Genomic DNA, 22,011 nt, shown 5'->3' with positions numbered 1-22,011 from the left:
TGTCTCACTTTTGCTGTTACTGCATCTCACACATCCTTTACCCATTTCTTTTGGCTTTTCCATCAGCCATATTTGACCCATTTTCTGGAATTCACACCACAAACACAATCGCCTCACTTTTCCATGTCGGATCTCTCAGAAACCCGATTGATTATCAATATTTTAGACACTTCTCCGCACAATTTCTCTTACAGTTCTGTATTCAGTTTTAGCTCCTTACATGTTTTGTTTGTTAAAGACATGACACATGTTCTTCTCTTAATCGGTAGGAACATAGTAAGTGGTCCTCATTTGACCTTGTTAGATTTTCTGTTGAACAGTTTTTCCTGGACTGCTGAAAAAATATAGGACATCTCAGATTTATGCTTGTGTTTTTAGTTGATGGGAGACATTATTTAACTGTATATGGAGATTAAAGCATTTGATTGGATGGATAAGAAAGAATCTTTATCCTCTGATGTGTGCCCAGAATCAGGAAGCAAAATCTTAAAATTAGGCTTTAGAACTTCAGGGGTGATGTCAAATAAAGAAACCCACAATCATTAAAATAGAAACATCTCATTTGGAAAGGTTGATTAAGGTTATGGAACAAAGGAAGGTAGAGAAAGTTAAGATGCAAATTTATCATAATCAATTTGGTTTATTATTGTCACATATACCGAGATATAGTGAGAAACTTTGTTTGTGTGCCATTCTGACAGATCATTCCATGCATAAGTACATAATTGTACATATCCCAAATAGAGGCGTATAAACATTGTTCATTACACACTTTCATATAATGAAAGGCGGAGGAAATGTGCCATGATACATTGTTTGTTCATCCAATTAGACCTGTCCACAACCCAGCCAAATTTTCATCTTTTCTTCCAAGTATTTACTACTACCAGAGAGCATCTGTGGAAAAGAAAATAAAGAAATGACACAGAGAAAATAATACAGGTTGAAACTCTAGTCCGGCACCCTTGGGACCTGACTGGTGCCAGACTACATAAAAATACTGAGCCACAGAAATTGCCCCCAATCATCTTCCTCTGAGCATGAGAACTGTTATTTTTTTTTTAAGTACAGGACACTCCACAGCTTGCATGAGGGTTACATTCCCAAGAAACCTGGAGTTTCAGTAAGTCGGAAACATTATCAGCTGAGTTTGCTATTGGCTGAGATCACAAAAGTTGCACTTGTAGGTTAATTCGGTACCGATTAGTACAGAATTTAGTTAATTTTAGATCTTAATTAGATCTTAGTCAGAATTAGTTAATTTGTACAAATCTGTACTACAGATCCAAAACATGCTGGACCACCAGAATTGCCAGACCACAGAATGCCAGACTAGAGAGTTTCAACCTGTAATTCCATCATTCTTAAATGTTAATTCTGCTTCTCTCTCCATTGACAATATCTAACCCACCATTTCAAACACTCCCTATTCTTACTTAGCTTACCAGATTTACTGTATTTCATCTTTGTATATTACTGTCACCTGATGTTTGGCAATCTCCATCTGTGAATTAATGCTAATTTTAAGATCACAGAGTCATTCAGCAGAGAAAACCACGGTTCCCATGTCAGCCCTTTAAGAATTATCAAATTACACCTTCCCTCTTTCTCTTTTCTCATTGTTTGCAAATGATTATCCAATTCTCTTTTGAAATTATTATTGAATAAACTTCTACTACCATGGTATTAAATATACTGCATTTACCATCTACAGGCAGTCCCCAGATTATGTGAGGGTTCTGTTCCTGAGAACTGTCCCTAAACCGATTTTTCTGTAAGTTAGAAATAAAAAATTTCATTATGGTTCAATTAACATGAACATTTATTTATTGCCTTCCCGTGTAGGTACATTGGCACAGAATCAGAACGTCCCACATCCAATTGCAAGTTTTGATGGCTTTAAAGTATCAATGGATATTACATTATTTTATAAAGTATTTTACATGTGTCAATAGAAGAGATTTGCCTTGTCAGTTTCCAAAGCAAATCTTTAAGTGACCTCTCGCTGTGAACCTGCATACTGGGGGACTTAAAAAGTCTTCTGAAAATCCAAATACACCACATCTAGAGATGCTCTCTTTGCTGTTTGTAAGATATTCTAAGTACATTCTTTCTATACTTTCCTTGCATGTTCTTAAAGTTACTGCAGGGAGATTACATGTGAACCGTTTTGTTTTGAATACTGGTTGTCTTTTGAATTAACTAACTGCTACTCTTATTTCCATAACTCCTGAAAATGCTTGTATTTCTATAACTAATTTTCCTGTCTTGAAAAATGCTTTAAAAATTTATGGGAGAATTTGTGTAACATCAAATCTCTGTAAGTCAGGCCTTTTGTAGCCCAGGGAGCCCCTGTATTTCCCCACTTACATAAATTGTATAAATTGCCTCAAAACATTTTTGCATCCTCCTAAACATAAAATCCCACCCAATTTTGTGTTGTTGGCAAACTTAGTAATCCTACATCCAGTTCCCGCATCTAAATCATTGTTACCTTTGTGAATAGTTGGGGCTCAAGCATTCATTCCTGCGATAATACACTAGTCACTGCCTGCCAATGCACAAAAGGACTATTTATCTCTGGTTGCTGACTATCAACCTGTTTTCAATCCATGCCAGTATACTACCCCCAATACCATGTGCTTTAATTCTGCACACTGATCTCTTATGTAGGACTTCAAATGTCTTCTGAAAACCCAAGTACATCACATCCACAGATGCTCACTTTTTGCTGTTTCTAAGATATCCTTAATACTCATATGCTTAGACGCTGTGATGCTATGTGCCTATGATGATGCTGCAAGTAAGTTTTTCATTGCACTTGTGCACAGGACAATAAATTCGACTTTGACTATATTCTTTCTATACTTGTACAGTTTAGTTAATATAGACAGAATTTAGAAAATCAAGAAAATACATGAAAATTTACTATAAGACAAGAAGGACTAGTTCCTTTAAAAATGAAGTGGCAGTTGGAAAGACAGTGTTGCAAACAGTCAACATTCCTGAAACATTGCCAAAAAAATATAAGGCTAAATATTTTCCTCAAGGTGAATTTCAAAAGGACACAATTCAAAAACAATTCTATAACTGTGTACAATGCAGGAGCAATAGGAAAAAATGGGACCATGACATTGAATAAATGATACTGATGAAAAGCTATTCAAAATTATATTCAAAATTTTAGTATCCAAATGTAAATATCCATATTTGGAAAATAAGTACATGACTGGAAGAAAAGAAGCAAAGCCATGGATTCCTGGAACACTGAATATTTCTGGAGCAAGAGCTAACTAACTGATAGGATGGCTTATACCTGAACAAAGCTTGAACCAATTTCCTTGTAGGAAAGTTACCAACAGCTGTGAATAAACTTCAAGAGGATAGGGGAAGGCAAGGAGGTAAAATCGGTACCTTGAAAAGCAAAGCAATGTTTCATCAAACATATTAAGATGGTAGTGACTCTGAAAGTCAAGCTGAATGAGACAGTAAAAAAGCAGCGAGGTTGTGGGAAAGCAAAAAATGCCAAACAAGTAGGATCCAAATTAAAATCTATCAAATTAATCAACAATTTACAAAGAACAAAATTGAAGCATTAAAGTCAGTGACAAAAATATAAAGTCATGTACCAAACAAAATTAAGATGGGTGGGTTATCATTCATGGGTATCATTTGCAATGGGTGTTGTACAGAAAAAAAATCACCACAAAATGCATGAGAACTTAGATGAGTAGTCAAATGCCCTCTGGACAGAAATCCAAAATATGAAGGAACCAGCAACAAAATAGGAAGTATATTATGTATTGCATAATTGTGAAAATGAAACAGGACAAAATTTGCAGACAAATTAAAAAAGCATGTGCTAGCAACAGAATTATAATTGTCATAGGTTTATCTTCCCAATGCTCTATATTCATAACTACTATAAATTACTAAGAAGATATTTGTGATGTTAAAACAAGTATTTTGCATCAAGCTCAGGAAATAGAACATAGAATGTACAATAGAAAAATACAGCACAACACAGGAACAGGCCCTTTGACCCATCATGTCTCTGCTGACTATGATGCCAATTTAAACTGATCCATCTTCCTGTGTGTGGTTTTATATCCCTCTATTTACTGCCTGTTCATATACCTCTTAAACATTGCCATCACATCTGCTTCCACCAAAAAACGCTCTATCTACTCTATGCCTCTCATAATTTTTATGTACTTCTATCAGGTTGCCCCTCAGCCTTCGACGCTTCAGAGAAAACAATACAAATTTTTCCAATCCTCTCCTTACAGCAAATGCTTTCTAATCCAGGCAACGTCCTGGTGAACATCTTCTGCACCCTCTCCAAAGCCACCACATACTTCCTGTAATGTGGCAACCAGAATTGCACACAATGCTCCAAATATGGCCTAACCGAAGTTTTATACAGCTGAAACATGACTTCTGGAATTTTATACTCAGCACCCTGAACAATGAAGACAAGTATGCCATAAGCCTTCTTTATCACCCTTTCTACTTGCGTTGTCACTTTCGGGAAGCTATGGAGTTGTACCCCAAGATCCCATTGTACATGAATACTCCAAATGTTCCTGCCATTTATTGTATACTTTCGTCTTACATTTGACCTCCCAAGCTGCAGCATCTCACACTTGTCTGGATTAAACTCCATCTACCATATCTCTGTCCATTTTTCCAACTGGACTATATGCTGCTGAATCTTTTAACAACCTTCCTTACTATCCACAATCTTTTGTGTTGTCTGCAAACTTACTAATTATTCTACCTACATTTTTGTCCAAATCATTTGTATATATCACAAACAATCTCAAAAACATGTCATTATTAAAAAAGAAAAATACAATTCTTGTTCTAAATTTGGGCAATAAAGCAAAATGAATAAGTAAATTAAAGCAGTTGAAGATTTAGGATCATAACAAATGTGAGGTCAGTACAAAAGTCAAGATCACAAGACAAAGGAGCAGAAGTAGGCCATTTGGCCCATCGAGTCTGCTCTGCTACCTCACCATGAGCTGAACTATTCTCCCATCTAGCCCCAATTCCCAGCCATTTCCCCATATCCCTTGATACCTTGACTAATTAGATACCTATCAATCTCCTCCTTAAACATTCCCAATGATCGGGCCTCCACAGCTGTATGTGGCAATGAATTCCATAAATCCACGGCCCTCTGGCTAAAGAAATTTCTCCTCATTTCTGTTCTAAATGGGTACCCACTAATTCTAAGACTATGCCCTCTAATCCTGGACTCACCCACCAAGGGAAACAGCTTCGCCACAGTCCTGTCCTTTCAACATTTGAAATGTTTCTATGAAGTCCCCTCTCATTCTTCTGTACTCCAATGAGTACAGCCCAAGAGCCGACAATCGCTCATCGTATGTAAGCCCTTTCCTTCCGGGAATCATCCTCGTAAACCTTCTCTGAACCCTCTCCAAAATCAGTACATCCTTCCGAAGGTAAGGGGCCCAAAACTTCACACAGTATTCCAAATGAGGTCTCATTAGTGCCCCATAGAGCCTCATCAACACATCCTTACTTTTATGCGTTATACCTCTCGAAATGAATGCCAACATAGCATTCACTTTTCTTACCACCGATCCAACCTGGTGGTTAACCTTTAGGGTATCTTGTACGAGGATCCCCAAGTCCCTTTGCACTTCTGTATTTTGAATTTTCTCCCCATCTAGATAATAATCTGCCCGTTTATTACAAGGGAAAGGGTATATTTCAAGCAAAAAGCTATTATACACAAGTTTAAAAGGTATTTGGACAGGTACATGGCTAGGAAAGGTTTAGGGGGATACGGGACAAATGTAGGCAAATGGGACAAGCTCAGGTAGGCACCCTGGTTGGCATGGACAAGTTGGGCCGAAGGGCCTGTTCCTTGCTATATAACTCCATGACTCTTTGGATAGATTGACTTATGGTCTTCCAGAACCAATGCTCAGGTCTATTAAGATTTCTTTGTGACACAAATTTATTCAATGAACAAGGATAGCAAATTAATTAAAGGTTCCACATGTGTGACAATACAATGTCTCAACAGGTGCCTGTCACCAGTGTCACACAATGGAATTTTCTCAATGTCACTGATGTCATTTCCAGTATGGTAACTACTGCTTCAATAAAAATTATGTTTCTACATAAATAAATTACAAATATAAACTAAAGATTCAGTAAGGTGCTGATACATACAGCATAGATACTATTAGGTACTGTAATTTTAACCAAAGTAGTGAAAGGGGCAATTGGGCAGTATTCTTGCCTCTGATTTCTCTTAAGCAATCACAACTGGAAACACGTGTGAATAGTACCAAACTTGCTTTAATTTCTCTCCCTTGAGCTGAAAACTCTGATTCTCACCAAGACAACTAACAAATGGTTACTTGGGAAAGATCGTAACAGTAAAGAGCATTTCTGAAATCATACTGCGGCAAATAATAAATGTCTTCAGTAAAAATAGGAAAAGAAAAAGTTTTTTTGTTCTTTTAATTCAGCTCTATCTAATTAAATCAGCATAAAACCATAATTGAAGGAATTTTCCATACAACCAAAAGCCTCAAAGCAAAAGTGAATGTCGTACATTCAACTGACGTGAAGCACATATCCCTGCAGAGTACATGGGATAATTAAAGACAACTATAGTTCACTGCTGTACTGCTTTGCTTGTATAGCAAAGATATCTAATTAAATACTTGTTCCTAAATTCTATTTATGATATATTAAATTTATTACATGGCTTATCCTGAATTTTCTCCTGCCAACTCTGCAGTAGTGGGGGATGAGGATTAACCTCAGTGTTGTGAGAAAAAAATAAAACATATGCACTTGCAATGTTCTCCAATGACTGCAATCTCCCCAAAACCTTTTCCCTTTCCTTGTTATCTCCCACTTCTTTTACTTATTCCAGACGTTCTTGTTCATATTAGTCAATTAGATAGAGAATCCTTTGTTTCCTATCTGTAATTGGGCAAGGCTACACTCCTGTGGTTCAGCTGGCAGTCAGTGTAATTCATAATGAATGATAGCGCTCAGAGACGTTAGTCTGCTTCTCCCTAAACTCACAGATCACTCAGTACAGAATGAAAATCTGACATGTTTCTCTGTCATCTTTTGAACCCTGAAATTTCCTTCCTGGTAAGCCACATTCCCAATGCCACAAGAGCACTGCACCTTTCAATCCATTTGAATCTGCCATGTAAACCAATACCTTATCTCATTATATGGCACAAAAATATACTCATGGTAGATCAAGAAAGGTGAGCTCCATTTATTAAAGGCAAATATCCTGATCAACCAAAAACAAAATGTACTATGTTGGATTTCATTTCTGGAATCCTCCTTATATACATCCTAAAATAATAATGAGAATTTTTGGCTCATTTAAGAAAACGCAAAAATATTGGGCAACAAATTCTTAAACATGTATTCTCACATGTGAATGTGGTGCTGTACAGAGAACCTAGGGTACTTTGGCATGAGGACTTAAGGGCTCATATTCTTATGTGCTGCTAGGTTTTTTGCCTAAACAATGCTAAATATCTAATTCATTTGCCAATTTTATTCAAGTCAGGCAAAACACACTTCCGTGTCTTGTTCAGTAGATAACAGGGCACTATACATGATAGCTAATGTAGTATCCTGGAAAGAGCATCAATCTCTGTGTGTACCTATCCAATGTTACTCAGTCTCTAGCATCTGCTCAGACCAGTTGATACCTATCTCCTTGTCACTTAATCAGCCCAATCAGTGTCCACATACCTGTCATCTCCTTTCCCTCAATGCCAGCAAAACAAAAGAGTTGGTCATTGACTTCAGGAAGCAGGGTGGAGTACATGCTTCTGTCTGTATCAATGGTGCTGAGGTGGAGATGGTTGAGAGCTTCAAGTCCCTAGGTGTAAATATCTCCAACAATTTGTCCTGGTCCAGCCACTTAGGTGCTAAGGCCAAGAAAGCACACCGGCACCTCTACTTCTTCAGAAGGCTAAGGAAATTTGGCATGTCCCTGATGACCCTCACCAATCTTTACAGATTCACCATAGAAAGCATCCTATCTGGACGCACTGCAGCTTGGTATGGCAACTGCTCTGCCCAAGACCACAAGAAATTGCGAGGGAGTTATGAACATAGCCCAGTCAATCACAAAAAACAGCTTTCCCTCCATTGACTTTGTCTGCACTTCCTGCTGCCTCGAGAAAGCAGCCAACATAATCAAACACCTCTCCCTCCCCAGTCATTTTCTCTTCTCGCCCCCTTCCATTGGGCAGAAGATACAAAAGCTTGAGAACATGTACTGCAAGGCTTAAGGACAGCTTCTATCCCACTGAGACAAAATTCTTGAACAGACCTCTTCTACAATAAAGATGATCTCTCAATCTACCTTGTCATGGGCCTTGCACTTTATTTGTCTACCTGCACTACACTTTCTCTGTAACTGTAACACTATACTCTGTATTCTGTTTTTTTTTCTCTTTGATGTACTCATGTATGGAATGATCTGTCTGGATGGCATGCAAACAAATACTTTTTACTGTATCTCAGCACATGCGACAATAATAAGCCAATTACCAATTTAATCCTGAATAACTGTTGTGTTGCTGCTTAATCAGAGCAACACCACACACTAAAAAGGGCCAATTGGTGTTCCTTCCTTCATTCTTCCAAGTCTTTTCCTTTTCTGCTGGGCTGCAGCTGCTTGTCAGTTCCAAGCCTCTGGAAGAATAACTCTTCCCAAATTGGTGTCTACCTTTCATCAATCATTCTCTCCAGGAAGCCTGTCATTTTTAAATTTTCCTGTCATAGTGTATATGAAGTGTTTGATTCAACCAAAGGCTTACACAGCATACTTCTGAATTTTGCTGTCCATTTTCTGTCACTCCCCAACCAGGAGACAGAAAAACAGGATAAGATTGCCTTCCACCTCGGAGTAATTGAATAGATCATTTCACCTCAAGAATGGATGAATGGCATTGTCCTATTTAACACACTAATTTATTAATACACAACACATGAGCTGATGGAATTGATACCTCTAGTTCCAGGCTTCCAGACGTGGTGGGGATGTGGATATTATTTGCCAAAAGTCTTGCCACAGCCAGATCTGCTGTGAAGGAGGCAACAATATTTGATTTTTTTAAAATCTCATTTTACAAGTGTCTCTCAGGGGCCATGTCATACTGGTGTTCCAAAAGATTAAATTGCTTTGAAAAAGAATGCAGCTTCAAACATTATGTGAAACATAGTACTTCAAAGATACACCTTAAAAGAAAGATACAATTGTAACGACTCACCGTCCGAGCAAGCAAACTGGCTCGGCAGTCGGGTTGCACGTCGTCGGAGCGGCGAGGCTGAAGATGGCATTGGGCCTTCGTCTTCCCCGAGCAGCAGGGAGAACCCGCGCGCGGGAGAAGTTTGATGATGTAGCGCATACGTCATTTCCGTTTTCGGTGGGTGGGAACCGTTCCCCTTAAAAGGCCCGCGCAAGGCGGGAAAATAAATCAGTTTTTGTTCTGCAGCCCACCGACTAGTGTCTTGCTTTCACATCACGGTAGCAGCCGCTACATTGGTGACCCTGATGGTCCAAACGGATTTTGGACCCGCACAATGGACGACAACGCAGCAGCCAACACAGTGGCACTCAAGCTGCCCACCTTTTGGACGCTTCGTCCCAGCGTCTGGTTCGACCAGGCCAAAGCACAATTCTACCTTCGGCAGATCACCTCCGACTCCACAAAGTACTACCACGTGGTCAGCTCTCTGGACCAGGAGACAGCCGCCCAGGTCGGAGACTTCATCCAGTCTCCTCCGGAGGAGGATATGTACCCGGCTTCCAAAGACCTTCTTATTCGGAGCTTCGGCCTCTCCCATCGCGAGCGCGCTGCCCGCCTGCTTCATCTCGACGGCCTGGGGGACAGATCCCCGTCGGCCCTAATGAACGAGATGCTGGCCTTGGCTGAGGGACACAAGCCTTGCCTAATGTTCGAACAGGCCTTCCTCGAACAACTACCCGATGACATTCACCTGCTGTTGGCCGACGCCGATTTCAGCAACCCACGTGAGGTAGCTGCCTGGGCAGATGTCCCGTGGAAGGCCAAACGTGAGAGCGGGTCGTCTGTCGGCCAAATCGCCAGGCTGCGAGCCCAACGCCTACCTAAACCAGTCCCAGCAACCGAGCGACCACACCCTAGAAACACAGATGACGACACTGGCGACCAGCTGTGTTCCTACCATCAGAGGTAGGGCGCGGAGACCCATCGATGCTGCCCACCCTGCAAGTTTCAGGGGAACGCCAGGGCAGCCGCCGCTGATGGCTACAACAGCTGGCCGCCAACACAGCCTCCTATTCGTTCGGGACAAGTGGTCCGGGCGTCGTTTCCTCATCGATACTGGAGCAGAGTTCAGTATCTTGCCCCCGACCGGCCGCGACACTCGTAACAGGCAACAAGGTCCTGTACTCAATGCCACAAACAGCACAACGATACAGACTTTCGGTACCCGTACGGTTCAATTACAATTCGGCAACAGCCATTTTAACTGGAACTTTACCCTTACTGCCGTCGCCCGGCCACTCCTGGGAGCCAATTTCCTTCAGGCCCACAGCCTGTGAAAGAAGTGGCTAGTGCACTCCAGAACTTTCCAAACCTACCCCCGGGAGAAGCCAGACTACCAGCCCCGCGCCTGGACTCCGTTTCCCTGTCTGGTAACGAGTTCACCAAGCTCCTAGCTGAGTTCCCATCAGCTTTGGCACCTCAGTTTACAAATTCTTTGCCCAAACACAGGGTGCAGCACCACATCATTACCACAGGGCCGCTCCTTCATGCCCGAGCACAACGACTGCCTCCAGACAAGCTCCGTCTGGCAAAGGAAGGGTTCCGTCGCATGGAGGAGCTAGGGATCGTTCGCAGGTCAGACAGCCCCTAGGCCTCCCCACTGCACACGGTCCCCAAAGCCACCGGCGGGTGGAGGCCCTGCGGCAACTACCGCAGGCTGAATGACGCCACCACCCCGGACTGCTACCCCATCCCTCACATCCAGGACTTCGCGGCGAACTTACACGGGGCCCACATCTTCTCCAAGGTGGACCTCGTCCGGGGATACCACCAAATCCCGGTCCACCCTGACGACATCCCCAAAACTGTGCTTATCACTCCATTCGGCCTCCTCGAATTCCTTCGAATGCTGTTTGGCCTTAAGAACGCCGCGCAGACTTTCCAGCAGCTGATGGACGCGGTAGGCCAAGACCTGGACTTAGTGTTCATTTACTTAGATGACATACTAATCGCCAGCCGTGACTGCCAAGAACACCTTTCCCACCTCCGCCAATTGTACTCCCGTCTCCGTGATTTCGGCCTCACTATCAACCCGGCCAAGTGCCAATTCGGACTTGACTCTATCAATTTCCTCGGCCACAGAATCACCAGCGAAGGAGCAACACCACTACCCGCCAAGGTAGACGCTATCCGCCATTTTGCCCGTCCCAACACGGTCCAAGGCCTTCAGGAATTCCTGGGGACGGTCAACTTTTACCATCAGTTCATCCCTGCAGCAGCCCGTATCATGCACCCTTTGTTCTCGCTGATGTCTGGCAAGGGCAAGGACATCGCCTGGAACGACGAGGCTGCGGCTGCCTTCGTTAAGGCCAAGGACGCCCTGGCAGACGCCACGATGCTGGTACACCCTAGGACAGATGTCCCAACCGCCCTCACGGTGGACGCATCCAACACCGCGGTTGGTGGAGTACTGGAACAACTAATCGAAGGCCGTTGGCAACCCTTGGCATTTTTCAGCAGGCACCTTAGACCACCCAAACTGAAATACAGCGCTTTCAAATGAACGGTCTATATTAGATGCTCCCATTTTGGAGGAAGAAATAAAGAAAGTAATATTTTCAATGAATTCGGGTAAAGCACCCAGCCCTGACGGATACACAGCTGAATTTTTAAAATCCTTTTCTGATAATCTTGTTCCCTGGTTAGCCAAAATTTTTAAAGATGCCCTATCAGTGGGTAAACTACCACAATCTTTCTATGAAGCAACTATTACTTTAATTCTTAAAAAGGATAAAGATCCCACTGATTATGCATCTTATAGACCTATTTCTTTATTAAATGTAGATTCCAAAATATTTTCCAAAATATTGGCCTTTAGATTGGAAAAGGTTCTTCCACAAATTATCTCTGAAGACCAGACAGGATTTATTCAGAATCGTTATCTACATTTTAACATTAGGAGATTAATGAATATTATATATACCCCTTCATCCCAAATTCCAGAATGTGTTGTTTCACTAGATGCTGAAAAGGCATTTGACAGAGTCGAATGGGAATATCTATTCAGTACACTTCAAAAATTCAATTTTAGTCCTAAACTTATATCTGTGATTAAAATGATTTATTATGTACCTATGGCTTCAATACTTACTAATAATCAAAGATCTCCTTTGTTTAGGCTTTTTCGAGGTACTAGACAAGGCTGCCCATTAAGCCCTTTATTATTTGATATTGCTTTAGAACCTTTGGCTATTGCATTTCGGGATTCTTCAAATATATGTGGTATTACTCGTGGACAGAAGATTCATAAGATACCTCTTTACGCAGATGACCTGTTACTTTATATTTCTAATCCGGAGGAATCTATCCCTGCAGTACTATCACTATTAGATTAGTTTAGTGTTTTTTCTAGCTATAGATTAAATTTTAGTAAGAGTGAACTTTTTCCATTAAATATGCAAATTCCAATTTATAACCAATTACCTTTTAGATTGGTAACTGACTATTTTATGTATTTAGGTGTTAAAATTACTAAGAGACATAAGGACTTATTTAAAGCTAATCTACTGCCTTTAACTGACCATGTTAAACAATTATTTACTAAATGGTCCCCACTGTCTCTATCATTGGTAGGCCGAATTAATGCGGTTAAGATGACCATTTTACCAAAATTTTTATATTTATTTCAAGCGATTCCAACTTTTGTTCCGAAATCTTTTTTTGACACTACTGATTCTAAAATTCTTTCATATATTTGGCAGAATAAAAACCCAAGGCTAAGTAAGAAATATTTACAAAAACTAAAAAAGGATGGTGGTATGGCCTTGCCTAACTTTAGATTGTATTATTGGGCAATCAATATTAGATATTTAATTTTTTGGACACAAGATTCAGATGTAATTCAATGCCCCAAATGGGTACACCTTGAATCCCAATCAGTACTTGAATTTTCATTAGTTTCTATTTTAGGAGCTCCACTCCCTTTTGCACTTACCAAATTAAGTAAACATATGATTAACCCAATTGTTAAACATACAATACGAATATGGTTTCAATTTTGTAAATTTTTTGGATTGAATACATTTAATCTATCAAGTCCCATTCAATCTAATTTTTTTCTTTTATCCATCTAGAGTTGACTCAGCTTTTTCCATATGGAAAAGGAAGGGAATAGTATGTTTTCGTGATTTATTCATTGATAACTGTTTTTCATCTTTTGAACAATTGTCTAACAAATACAATTTGCCTAGATCACACTTTTTTCGATATTTGCAAATTAGAAATTTTTAAAAAGCTACTATACCCTCTTTTCCCACACCTTATAAAACTGAAATTACAGAAGAAATTTTTGGTTTTAATCCTTGTCAGAAGGGCTTGATAGCAATAATTTATGATTTAATTATGAAAATTCATTCAGAACCACTGGACAAAATTAAGAATGAATGGGAAAGTGAACTCCGGACATCTATACCTACAGAGACTTGGAAGAAAATTCTTCATTTAGTTAATACATCTTCAATGTGTGCCAGGCATTCTTTGATACAGTTTAAGGTAGTTCACAGGACCCATATGTCAAAAGATAAGCTAGCTCATTTTTATCAACATATAAATCCTATATGTGACAGATGTAAATTGAATGTGGCTTCTTTGACACATATGTTTTGGTCCTGTCCTCTTTTGGAAAAATATTGGAAAGATATTTTTAACATTATTTCAAATGTATTGAAGATTGATCTACAACCTCATCCTATCACTGCAATTTTTGGTTTACCAAGGATAGAATCTGACCATCTATCTGCCTCCGCTAAGCGTATGATTGCCTTTGTTACATTAATGGCCAAACGATCCATTTTGCTTAAATGGAAGGATCCAATACCCCCTACTACTTTTCAATGGTTATCTCAAACTATATCATGTTTAAACTTGGAAAAAATTAGGAATAGTACTGTTGATCCTTCGCTTAAATTTGAGGAAGTTTGGAGTCTATTTATTCAATATTTTCACATGATATAGATCCCCTTATAATAACCTTTCAATTTAGAGGAACGGAGTTGATGACATAATATTGCTCTGTTTCTATTGAGAAATTTTAGTCCAGTTTTTTTTTTGTTTTTTTTTAATTTTTTTTCTTTAGCTTAGTTTGGTTTGATATATTATTTATAATTTTTCTTATTGTTTTGGGTTTTTTTTTCTTTTTTTATATTTTATAATAAATCTTTTTCTTTTATATTATATTCATTCACTAACAGATCATTGGATCTACAGATTTTTTTATACTCTATTGTTCTTTATGATTATCCATGTCATGATTGCTCTCTTGATATCTTTGTATTACATGTATAAACATTGATATATTAATCTGTATTAATTTGAAAACTAATAAAAAGATTGAAGAAGAAAGAAAAAAAGAAATACAGCGCTTTTGATCGGGAATTTCTAACGCTGTACCTGGCGGTCCGGCATTTCCAGTACTTTTTAGAAGGCAGGCCTTTCACCGCTTTCACTGACCATAAGCCTTTATCCTTCGCCTTCTCCAAGGTCTTTGATCCCTGGTCAGCTCGTCAGCAGTGACATTTGTCCTACATTTCCGAATTCACAACGGATATCCAACATGTCTCCGGAAAGGACAATGTCGTTGCTGACGCGCTTTCCAGACCGACCATCCACAGCCTGTCCCTGGGTGTCGACTACACGGGCCTGACTGACGCACAGCAAGCCGACGACGAGCTGCCCAGCTACAGAACCGCAGTCTCGGGCCTGCAGCTCCAAGATTTCTTAGTCAGTCCAGGTCAGCAGACCCTCCTTTGTGATATCACAACAGGTCAACTCCGCCCTATAGTTCCTGCAGCCTGGCGGAAATCTGTTTTCGACTCGGTACACGGGTTGGCGCACCCATCCATCAGATCAACTGTTCAACTGGTCGCCAGCAAGTTCGTCTGGCATGGCCTGCGCAAACAGGTCAGTGAGTGGGCCAGGACTTGTCCGCACTGCCAGACATCAAAAATCCAACAACACACCAAGGTCCCACCACAGCAGTTCGAGCCTACCCGTGGAAGGTTCGACCATATCCACGTCGACCTCGTTGGTCCTCTGCCAGTTTCAGGAGGAGCCCGGTACCTCCTTACCATCGTGGACCGGTTCACGAGGTGGCCAGAGGCAACCCCTCTATCCGACATCACAACTGATTCCTGCGCCCGGGCGATGCTCACAACTTGGGTCTCACGTTTTGGTGTTCCGGCCCACATCACTTCAGACAGGGGCACCCAGTTTACCTCCAGCCTCTGGTCTGCATTAGTGAACATGCTAGGGACGCAGCTGCACACCACCATGGCCTACCACCCTCAATCAAACGGGTTGGTGGAACGTTTCCACCGCCATCTGAAATCAGCCCTGATGGCCTGCCTGAAAGGTCTTAACTGGGTCAACGAACTGCCTGGGGTCCTGCTCGGCATACGCACTGCCCCCAAGGAAGATCTCCACGCTTCGTCAGCTGAACGTGTACGGTGCACCCCTGGTCGTCCCAGGGGATTTCATACCCGCCCTTCAGGGCCAAGAGGAACAACCCACAGCAGTCCTGGAAAGACTGCGCGAGAGGCTCGGCAGCTTGGCACCGATTCCCACTTTACAGCATGGTCAAGCCCCATCCTGTGAGCCCAAGGAACTACGTGACTGTAAGTTTGTTTTCATTCGCAGCGGCACACCCTGGGCACTGTTGCAATGACCATATGAGGGGCCGTTCCGGGTCATCAGGATTAATGGGTCCACCTTTATTTTGGACATTGGGGGCAAGGAAGAGGTTTTCACGATGGACCGCCTCAAACCAGCCCATTTAGATCTACAACAACCGGTCGAGGTCCCAACACTGCGACGCAGAGGCTGACCTCCTAAGCAATGGTTAGCACAGCCCGCGAACCTTGGGGACCATATTGCCGGTTCTTGGGGGGGGGGGGGGGGGGGGGGTTGTGTAGCGACTCACCGTCCAAGCAAGTGAACCAGCTCGGCGGTTGGGTTACGTGTCGTCGGAGCGGTGAGGCCCAAGATGGCGTTGGGCCTTCGTCTTCCCCGAGCGACGGGGAGAACCCACGCGCGGGAAAAGTTTGATGACGTAGCACATACCTCATTTCCGTTTTCGGTGGGCGGGAACCATTCCTCTTAAAAGGCCCGCGCGAGGCGGGAAAATAAATCAGTTTTTGTTCTGCAGCCCACTGACTAGTGTCTTGCTTTCACATCGCGGTAGCAGCCGCTACACAATTTTAAAATTACAAAACTGGTCCTCAAGATCTCATTTCAGGAAATAAATATGAGATTAGATTCCCACAGTGCACAATGTCCGAACTGCATGATAGGCCTGCCTCTAGGATCTTTTACTATGGCTGGGGTAGGGTATGTGGGGGGTGAAGTATTTGGTGTTGGGGAGGGGAGGGAAAAAGATAGTGGAAGTAGGGCACTGAAGGAAATGGGAGTAGACTGGGGAGAAGATCGTGGGGAAGGAGTTGGGACATGATTGAAGGAGTTGAAACAGCTGAATCTGGATGATTCTTGGGAGTGTGGGGATAGATCTGAAGAGGAAAATCAGTATATTAAAAGAGAATAATATCAATTTGCTGGGGGATGGAAGTCAGGCAAGGTGATGGTGGGGAAACAAAGGAGTGCAGATGCTGGAATCAAGATGAAAATATAACAGGATGGCAGAGGAACTCAGCAGGCTAGGCAGCATCCATGGAGAAAAATAGACGGTCAACATTTTGGGTCAGGACTCTTCTTCAGGACTGAAGATAGGGAAAGGGGAAGCCCAATATATAGGAGGGAAAAGCAGAACAGTGATAGAGCATATAGAACATAAAACATTACAGCACAGTACAGGCCCTTTGGCCCATAATATTGTGCTGACATTTTATCCTGCTCTAAGATCTATCTAACCCTTCCCTCCCACATAGCCCCCAATTAGGAGGCCCTTTGAAGAATTCTTCCATTCTTCAATGGGAGTTTTGTGAGTCCCTCTCTCAGTGCCCCCCTCTGTGATCTTCTCTGCTCTCCGGCTCTTCGACCATGTGCTGACTCAGACTTAGTTCCACAGCCATGTGATCTTCCTCACTCTTGTGTCTACACCACCATCTTGTTCCACGTGGCTTCCAGGTCCATTTCCAGGATACACCGCCTCTCCTCTTTTGTCCACTTATCACTGCTCTGTTCTCCACCCTATGTATTGGGTTTCCCCTTTTCCTATCTTCAGCCCTGAAAAAGGGTCCTGACCCGAAACACTGATCGTCCGTTTTTATCCACAGATGCTGCCTGGCCTACTGAGTTCCTCCAGCATCTTGTTTTTTCTTCAAAGTGATGGTGTGAGTTGTGGATGGTAGTCATCATGGAGGATTTTGAGAGTAATCAAGGAACTTATCTTAGGAACACTCTTTACCACTGGACAACAACGGTGTCTCAGGGAGAGTCATGCCCTATGTATCACGGAAGCAGATCTTAAGCATTTGGTTAAGATCCGTTTCCCCAATCAAGGACTGTGCAGTTTGTAAATTGTTCGTGCAACTTAAAAAGATCACACAAATGACGTCCATTGTACATTATACACCAATTCACGTCACATTCAGGACAGCACTTTGATTTACAAAACCAAACTACACCCACATAAAGTACTTAACCAATTTCTGATTATTATTCTATCACATCGTGCATAAAAATGATGCATTGCATTGATTACTGTTGCTAACTTCATTGAGATATGCAAAATCACTTCAGTGAAGTCATGAGGATGCTCTGCACAGTCAAAAGAGCTGTATGTTGGATGGGAAATTAAGACAAAGTCTCAGATGCTTTCTCAGGTGGGCATAAAAGGTTCCTGAACACCACTTCAAGGAAGAGCAGAGGAGTAAAACCTGCTGATTAGTGTTGGAGCCTCACGTTTTTAGATCTGCTTTAATGATCTAAATGAAAATTCCACGTCTGCTGATGACATAAAGATTAAAGCAAAGTAAGTTGTGAGGACACAATGAGTACACAAAGGGATAAAGTTAGAGACTTGGCAAAAAGATGGCAAATGGAGTATAATATTGGGAGGTGTGAAGTCAGAGAGGAAAGAATGGAAAAGCAGAGTAGCACTTACGTAGTGTGAAACTATTATATATTCCTGTTCTGAAAAATCTGGGAAGAAATTCAGAAATTTAGCATGAATGTAAAGTAAGTAATTAGGAAGGCAAATGGAATGTTGACCTTTATTACAAAAGTAGTCTTGCTGCTGGATAGAGCTTTGGTAAGACAGAGCCCAGAAAACAACATGTATTTTAGTATGCATTTTTAAGCTTTGGAGGTTGTAAATTCCCTGGAAGATATCAAAGGGATATGGGGCTAATGCAGGAAAATGGAGCTGAGGTGGAACTGGCTGTGGATTGGCTCTGGTTAAGGAGTTATCTACTTAAAATGGAAATGAGGCATTTTTCTCTCACCGGATTGCAATCCTTAAAATTATTGGCTGTGACTGCTCACTTACTATGTATTTTCTTTTCTCGCAGATGTACATTCTCCATATTGATTGGTAATGGGCAAGGGAGTTCCACAACTTGGAGAGGAATACATCTTTTCAATGAAGCTTTGAGATCATGCTTAAAGTGTTTTGTCTGTTCCTCCAGTAATGTCTAGCCATCAAAGAGCTCAGAATGGCTATTTCAGGAGTCTGGTGTTGGGTACACAAACAATGTAGCCTGTCCATCAGATCTGGTTGAGTGTAATTAAAGGCTAGACAATGGAGATGCTAGCCTGGGAGAGACCAACAATTTGCAATCTCAGATTTGCTTATCTGGTACTATATTTGGAGGATTTTGAGGAATCATCATTAGGGGCACCTGTCCAGTGCTTTTGGTGTCTGCTAGTGGTCAACTGGCAGGGATCACTGCTGCTTGACAGACCATGAGCCTAGTGCAGGTTTGAGGTTGTAATACACAAACACTTTTCTTCTCAAAGGATGTGCTTGCACCCTGGAGGCTGTGATGAAGTTCAACAACAACGTCTTCCTTTGCTAAGAGGTGACATCCAAGATATGAAAAGTGAACCAGGTTTTGCAAGATCTCATCATGAACCTTTATTGACCTTGTTGTGCAGTGGATTCAAGTTGGTGGAAGACATTTGTTTATGAATATTTAGTGAATAACTCATTCTCCCTAAACAAGTCAATGATGATTTGGAGCTCAGCTTCTGAATCTGCACACACTTAAGCATCGTTTGCATCCTACAGCTGGATGACTGTGGCTGAAGTAATCTTGGTTCTGGAGTGGAAGTGTTAGAAGTTAACTAACATTTGGAAATACATTTTATCTGGTGCCTTTTCAGAGTATAACACTAATCATAAGGTTATCAGGATATAGGTAGAATCCCCCAACTCCACTCAAATTATACAACCAACTCCTATGTTAAAGCTTGCTGCTAGAGTGGAGCTTATCTACAGAACAAAGGGAAATATTCAATATCTGTTGCCGACATTCCAGAAAACAAAGTTACCTGGAAGCTTCAATCTTTTAACCACAGTACATTGATAATGCTTGCTGATGCACATCTTTAAAGACCAAACTCCATATCACCATCAATCCCGTCAGTGATGTGGACAAAAGTAGGGCCATATTGCCACATGTCTGCAAAATAAATGAAAATTGTGAAACGGCAGATGCTGGAGATCTGAAATAAACACAGAAAATGTTGGAAACATTCCGGTCGGGGAGCATCTGTGGAAAGAGAAACAAAATTAATGTTTCAGATCTGACAAAGATTAACTATTTCTCTTTCCACAGATGCTGCCTGACTTATGGAGTGTTTCCAGTGGTTTCAGTCTTTATCTGCAAAGCAAGGGTCCTCCAGCTACATGCCCTCCCTACATAACACTGCACCCAACAATAAAGGTCCATAATGAGATCCAAGAAAACATGGATCACTTTGCCTATCCCAGGAACCATCTTTTTATCAATTATGAAATTCACCATTAATTCCAGTGTGCCAGCACTGTATTTGGCCATGAATAAAAGAATGTTTTGAAATGAAGGGCTCAAATTTGGCACAAAGTTTATGGTCCACCAAGCAGCAGTGATTTCAGTCTTCATGTATGCTTCAGAGACATGGCCTATCCACTAGAGAAGGTTCACCATTGCTGACTCTGCAAAATCATCCAAATTCTCTAATCAATGTCAGTGTCTTTTCCCAACAGGCTTGTTTACCTGTTGCTTGCATGCTCAACACCAGAATCCCAAAACAGACACTCTAATCAGAGCATCATCACAACAAGAGCTTACCATGCAGACAAAGGAAAAGATTCAGAGATATTCTTAAAGCATTCTCAAGAATTGTAACATCTTCACCAACTTTGGGAATCACTGGCCCATGAATGGTCAAAATGTAGGAGCATGTGATGTGGTACTGAGACTCAGTCAAGTGCACGCTGAAGCATTGCAAAAACAGCAGAAAGGATGCACCACGTCCTAAGCTACCCACTAACGGTCAAGAACCCCCTGACCCTCCTGCAGCAGAATCTTTGGAAACATACCTCATCAGCCATCTCAGATCCAACAGAACTGGACTGGAAGCAAGTTATCTTTGATTCTAAGGGACTACTCAAGTAATGAAATGTAGTAATAAAATGGGTTTTGCTGAACAATTGGAAATCTGACTTTTGAGCAGACAATGAGATAACAATCCAGTCTTTATATTTGACCACATCACATACTAGAGCTTCTGTGTATGTGAAGTTTAAAAGGACTGAACTGGAGGAGAATGTCTTTAATTACTCCACCCAATTGTCATAATTGTGAATGATGAGGTAGGTGTTCTTTTTCTGCTGAGGAACAAAGAAATTTAAATTTCTTACTTCACAAGTTTGAAGTATAATTAATGAAAAAAAATCAAAGAAGCATAGATGCTGGAAATCTGAAATTAAATCTAAGTCTCTCGTCATATTTCACACTATGCTCTAAAATATATTTACCAATTGCAACAAATCTTTAAAATTATCAGTTAATGACACATTTACAAAAATTCCACAGGAATGGTGATTTCACCCAAGGCTATAATTTGAAATGAATTTGTTAAAAGATTACAAAAACATTAAGAAGCCATTCTCCAAGTTGAATCCATTTGTGGAGACACAAACCACATTTATTCAGTTTAACGAAAGCAAGAACAGAACAGCATCATTTGCAGCTAAGTTCATAAAGGCAATAAACAACAGAAACACTCAGCAGGTCAAGCAGCATCTGTAGAAAGAGTAACTATAAACATTTCAGGTACCAAACCCTTTGGCAGAACAGATGCTCCCCGACTTGCTGAGTGTTTCTAGCAGTGTCTGTTTTTATTTGATTTCCAGCATCTACAGTTTTTCTGATTTTCTTCTCATTGTTTGCAATGGCGTTGTGGATACAGACGGTTATCACCCAGCTCTTTCCACAGCAAGGGAACTAAACAACAAAACCACACATTACATTTTGAGGCAAATATCAGCCAGAACAGGAATTGTGCCGGTGAATGTGGGGCAAGATCAATTTAAATTAAACAACTGAAAAGGAATGCAAAATAAACTTGTTCCAGAGAACATTTAGTGGTAAAATCAGCACAAAGTTGCTATGGGTTCCAGACCTGGCACTGTTGCTAAGGCCCAGTGGCCATTTTGTGAATGTGAGTTCGAGGTGGAGACGGGGTTTGCAAAGGAGGAGCTTCTCTTCCGCCCGCCCACCAGTCCCTT

At 41.3% G+C, this 22,011-nt stretch overlaps 1 long non-coding RNA gene across 1 annotated transcript; it reads right to left on the bottom strand.

Annotated features, from left to right (window-relative positions):
• Positions 1-605: 605 nt before the first annotated feature.
• LOC127572580 (uncharacterized) lies at positions 606-21,976 on the bottom strand. Its single transcript, XR_007956642.1, has 3 exons — positions 21,906-21,976; positions 19,788-19,918; positions 606-897 (listed from the first exon to the last, which is right to left on the bottom strand). It is a non-coding gene; the product is annotated as an uncharacterized LOC127572580 (long non-coding RNA).
• Between the last annotated feature and the right edge of the window lie 35 nt (positions 21,977-22,011).

This window comes from Pristis pectinata, chromosome 7 (assembly GCF_009764475.1).
Source record: "Pristis pectinata isolate sPriPec2 chromosome 7, sPriPec2.1.pri, whole genome shotgun sequence".
In the NCBI taxonomy this organism is placed as follows: Eukaryota; Metazoa; Chordata; class Chondrichthyes; order Rhinopristiformes; family Pristidae; genus Pristis; species Pristis pectinata.
The sequence above is the reverse complement of the archived record's forward strand: the minus strand, read 5'-3'. Positions and strand labels throughout refer to the sequence as shown.